Source organism: Oncorhynchus tshawytscha, linkage group LG31 (assembly GCF_018296145.1).
Source record: "Oncorhynchus tshawytscha isolate Ot180627B linkage group LG31, Otsh_v2.0, whole genome shotgun sequence".
In the NCBI taxonomy this organism is placed as follows: Eukaryota; Metazoa; Chordata; class Actinopteri; order Salmoniformes; family Salmonidae; genus Oncorhynchus; species Oncorhynchus tshawytscha.
In genome coordinates, this window is record NC_056459.1 from 7071940 (window position 1) to 7077939 (window position 6000).

A 6000-nucleotide genomic window follows, 5' to 3' on the forward strand; every position below is an offset into this window, starting at 1 on the left:
GCCATTAGATAAGATGTGAAGGAAAAATGCACCCACAACTGGGAGTGCTCGCTGTTGCTAATAGTATAGTTTTTCATTCCTGCAACCTGGCTAACCCAAGAGCTATAGGAACACAATGGAAGCAGTGCTTTGCTTGTTACAATCAACAGCTTACAAGAATCCAATGACGAGGCTAACTGTGGGCGAAACGTTACCTGCCAAGGTATTTGTACCACAAATGAACCGAAATATCTGCCCCTTATGTCTATTTGTTGTGTTGATGAGTGTCTGCAATTGTAAACTGTTCTTTTTAATCGGTGAATATTTATTTCATCTCAATAATAGCATATCTATATATAATAATATATTTCAAAGGTAAGATATTATACGTTCAGTTTGTCTACTAAAGTTTGTCTCCACAAAACCCAGTGAAATCAGAGACCAGTACTTAACTATGTTCTTACTGACCAACAACCACGATTAGTTAACAATGATATTTGCGATGTGACTGAGGTGTGTGTCTGACGACCGTGTCACTGTAGTAGTGTGAGTATGGGCCTTGGTTGTAAACACGTTATTAATAACTATTGAATTCTAAGGTATTTTACCAGGGCATAGCCTGTCCAACAACATGACCGTCTGGTGAGATACTGGGGCCTGGAATCCAACTGGACCAATGTGTTGAGGTGTACAGTGACTTCTTTATACACAATATAGCCTAGCGGGCATCAAATGGCTTTTTTTTTGCATCATGCAGCAGTATACTATCCATCGTGAGCCATACCAGGACTGTGGTGTGTGCTTTCACTCTGCAAAGATGCATCTGTCGTGCTGAACTCAACAAAAACACTGTGTTCCTCCATATTAATCCCCACTGTAGCGCCCGGTCCAGCGCTGTCTCTATCCGCTAACCCGGCGCGGTCTTTACGCCACACTGTGTCCCAGACGGACTTGCACTGCGTCACTGTGTGAGAATCAATGTGCCATACTGGAGCAGAACACAGTGGTCATGTTGGGCTGCCGCACCACTGGAAAGACGATACTGTGCTGTACTGCAAGCAGAACAGAATAAAAAATAATTTTCATATTAAAACCTGTTCCGTCCGTTTAGATTTGTCTTTGTGTCGGCGTCAGAGGAGCGGATGCGGGTGGGATGATTGGGAAAACATGGAGAGACAAAGTTATCTGTTCACATATCTCCACGAGGACATGTTGTTTGCGGAACACAGCCTGTCCTTAGAAAAAGTACAATGTTTTATCACAGCAAGTGACACCGTAATGGAGGTATTAAAGATAGGTGTTCTCATTCACACACAGAGGCACCACATGAAAATGGTTCGCGTCCAGTTCAATTCTTTTACAAGTCATTTGTCATATGCACAGGAACACGTACGCGTGGTGTTCACATTACAATGAAATGCTTACTTGCAGGTTCACCTCTCAACGATGCAACAACAATAAGAATAGATTTGTGGTAAATTGAAACAGAGGTCCAAAGTGTTGACTGAAATGGGTTTTTTTTTTACTATGTACCAGCTCTGGACGATGCACACTCATACACACATACCGACTTATATGGAAGCTCATTAATGCCATAACACATTTAATTGAGATGGAGCTTCTCAACAGATCTTGGAGCACTTACAGTACAGTGCATTGTTATGAGATGGCTGGGGCCACTATTAAACACCTTAATGGAGGTTGGTTGACAGCCATTTTGTACCAGAGTGCCTTTCTACCATCACCCCTCACCGTGAGGAGATCAGTTATCAACCACCCAGTTGAAGTTAAAAATGATTAGTTGGATCGTTTATAACAGGTATTCCCAAACTGGAGTACGGGGTACGCGCAATGCCGTTGGGGGTACGCCAAATAAAAATGTGATTCACGTTTTTTTTTTAAATAAAACTATAAATATATTTTTTAATTCACATTTTCAAACAGTACGTTTATATTTTCCAACGGGGCTATACATTTGGTTGAGGTTTTTTTCACACCTGAGTAGCCTCGTTTCACTGCCAAAAATACAATTAAAACATCTAGTGTAGAGCGAAATAACAACACAATGTCAAATACAGCTAGCCTAGTCAAAGAATTAACATCCAATCACATTAACCGTTATTCTCTCGCGGGAAACCTTCACTCTTGCGCAGACATTTAGAAACGAAACATGACAATTTGAAAAATAAGCCACGGGAGTTTTTTGAGTGAGAATAAAGACGACTTTTGAGTAGTAAGACATGTAGAAAAGCAACAGATACCATTAATAAGAAGGGTCTAGAAGCGTCTTATATGGTGAGCTACCAAGTGGCTAGTACAGGCAAGCCCCATACTATTGTGGAGGACTTAATTCATCCTGCTGCCGCGGATATGGCTGGGACAATGCTGGGGGAAAAGGCCAAATAAACGATACAGACAATGCCTTCATCAAGACATAGTTGAGTGGTAAAGCGAGTGCAAGCAGTTGCTCCCGACGTCACATGGGTACACTGTAGCATCCACGAGAGGCTCTTGCTGCCAAGGGAATACCTGGTAGCTTGAAAGACATTTTGGACGTAGTGAAAGTGGTTAACTTTGTAAAAGCAAGGCCCCTGAACTCTCGTGTATTTTCTGCATTATGCAATGATATGGGCAGCGACCATGTAACACTTTTACAACATACAGAAGTGCGCTGGTTATCAAAGTATTGACACATTCTTTTGAATTGAGAGACGAGCTTAAAGTTTTCTTTACTGACCATAAATTTCACTTGTCTGACCACTTGCACGATGACGAGTTTCTCACATGACTGGCATATCTGGGTGATGTTTTTAATCACCTGAATGATCTGAATCTAGGATAACAGGGACTCTCCGCAACTATATTCAATGTGTGGGACAAAATTGAGGCTATGATTGTAACGATTGTCATAGGTGGAAGAAGGTGAGGACCAAGGTGCAGCGTGGTACACCGGAGTGAAGGGCGACTCTGGCAGCGCCGGAGTGAAGGGCGACTATGGCAGCGCCTGACTGACGGGCGACTCTGGCAGCGCCTGACTGACGGGCGGCTCTGGCAGCTCCTGACTGACGGGCGGCTCTGGCAGCTCCTGACTGACGGGCGGCTCTGGCAGCTCCTGACTGACGGGCGGCTCTGGACAGGAGGGAGACTCTGGAAGCCCTGGACAGGCGGGAGAACCTGGAGGGAGGAGACGGAGAGACAGCCTGGTGTTTGGGGCTGCTACAGGAGGCCTGGTGCGTGGAGGAGGCACCAGATGGACCGGACCGCGGAGGCGCACTGGAGGTCTCGAGCACCGAACCTGCACAACCTGTCCTGGCTGGATACTCCCTGTAGCCCTGCAAGTGCGGCGGGTTGGAACAGACCGCACTGGACTGTGCTGGCGAACCGAGGACACTGTGCGTAGGGCTGGTGCCTTATAACCCGGGCCGAGGAGATGCACTGGAGACCAGATGCGCTGAGCCGGCTTCATTCCTCCTGGCTCGATGCCCACTCTAGCTGATACGAGAAGCTGCGAAGTAGCGCACCGGGCTATGCACTGGGGACACCGTGCACCTCACCGCATAACACGGTGCCTGCCCAGTCAACCTCTCGCCACGGTAAGCACTGGGAGTTGGCTCAGGTCTCCTACCTGACTTAGCCACACTCCCCGTGTGCCCCCCCCCAATACATTTTTTGGGGCTGCCTCTCTGGCTTCCTTGCCAGCCGTGTTCCCTCGTACCGCTGGTTCACCTCTCCTGCTGCCTCCTCTCTCCTGGCTGCCTCCACCTGTTCCCATGGGAGACGATCCCTTCCAGCCAGGATCTCCTCCCATGTGTAGGATCCCTTCCTGTCCAGAATGTCCTCCCATGTCCATTCCTCCCTCTTACCACGCTGCTTAGTCCTTTTGTGGTGGGTAGGTCTGTAACGATCGTCGTAGGTGGAAGAAGGTGAGGACCAAGGTGCAGCGTGGTACGTGTTCATAATTATTTTAATAGAGCACTGAAAAATACAAAAACAACAACGTGCACGAACGAAACCGAAACAGTTCTGTCTGGTACAGATACGAAACAGAAAACTACCCACCCCATAGTGGGAAAACAGGCTGCCTAAGTATGGTCCTCAATCAGAGACAACGATAACCAGCTGCCTCTGATTGGGAACCATACCAGGCCTAAACATAGAAACACAACACCTAGACATACAACATAGAATACCCACCCACATCACATCTACGGTCAGGGTGTGACAATGATTAAGAAGTTGGAGCTCTTCTCTGTCTGCGTTAACAAGGACAACACACAGGTCTTTCCATCATTGTATGATTTTTTTTTGTGTGCAAATGAACTCAAGCTTACAGACAATGTCAAATGTGATATAGTGAAGCACCTGAGTGAGATGGGTGTGCAATTACGCAGGTACTTTCCCAAAACAGATGACACAAACAACTGGATTCGTTATCCCTTTCATGCCCTGCCTCAAGTCCACTTACCGATATTTGAACAAGAGAGCCTCATCGAAATTGCAACAAGCGGTTCTGTGAAAATGTTATTTAATCAGAAGCCACTGCCAGATTTCTGGATAGTGCTGCGCTCAGAGTTTCTTGCCTTGGTAATTCACACTGTTAAGACACTGATGCCACTTACCTATGTGAGAGTGGATTCTCGGCCCTCATTAGCATGAAAACTAAATACAGGCACAGACTGTATGTGGAAAAGACTGAGACTCTCCAATACAACCCAACATTGCACACCCTTCTCATTAACCTGTGGTGAGTTATTTACATGAACAAATAAGGTTTTATATGTAAGATGGCTAAATAAAGAGCAAAATTATTGATTATTATTATATTATTATCTGTGCCCTGGTCCTATAAGAGCTCTTTGTCACTTCCCACGAGCCGGGTTGTAACAAAAACTCACACTCATTCTTATGTTTAATAAACGTATCATATAGTGTGTGTGTCGCAGGCTTACAATGATAGCAAAAAAACAACATTTGAGAGTGTGCTGACCCTGGTGCTAGAGGGGGTACACAGCTGGAGGTCGAATGTTTGAAGGGGTACGGGACTATAAAAAGTTTGGGAACCACTGTTCTATAACATAATGTAAGAGCAGGATTGGGATTTTGTTTCATATGGGGTACTGATATAAAATACATTTTAAAACATTACATTACTTCCTCAGAATATTGAATATATTTATATTTAAATATTTAAATTGATTTGATAGTTTGTTGGTTTGGTGCTCCAGTCCATATGTAGGATCTACTGTATTCACATTTTGCCTTATAAGTAAAGTAATGTTTTCTCCCTTGAGATGGATGTGGATGTAGCCTATTATTATTCAATGTCTATCGTCCTCACTTTCTGATGCAATAATCTGACAGACTTGTTATTCAGGCAGACAGTCTTTGAATAAGAGCCATAATGCAAGGCAGACGTAATAATCTACCGTGAAGAGGTGCAACAACGGCAACTCAAGGCGAGAGCACGTCTCAGTAAGTGCTATTGTTGTACTTTTCACCATAATCGCCCCTTAAAATTCTTAGTATCGTTGTTGCACTTCAACTACAGTGGACTCTGAGTGTACAAAACATTAAGAACAGCTGCTTTTTCCATCCATGACATAGACCGACCAGGTGAATCCAGGTTAAAGCTCTGATCTTTTCTTGATGTCACTTGTTAAATCCACTTCAATCAGTGTAGATGAATGGGAGGAGACAGGGTATAGAATTTTTTTTTTAAAGCCTTGAGACAATTGAGACATGGATTGTGTATGTGTACCACTCCAGAGAGTGAATGGGCAAGACAGAAGATTTTAGTGCCTTGGAACAGGGTATGGTAGTAGGTGCCAGGTGCACCGCTTTGTGTAAAGAACTGCAACGCTGCTGGGTTTTCCATGCTCAGCAAGTTTCCTGTGTGTGTCAAGAATGGTCCACCACCCAAAGGACATCAAGACAACTTGACACAACTGTGCGAAGCATTGGAGTCAATATGGGCCAGCATCCCTGTGGAACTCTTTCTTACGAGTTCATGCCCCAATTAAT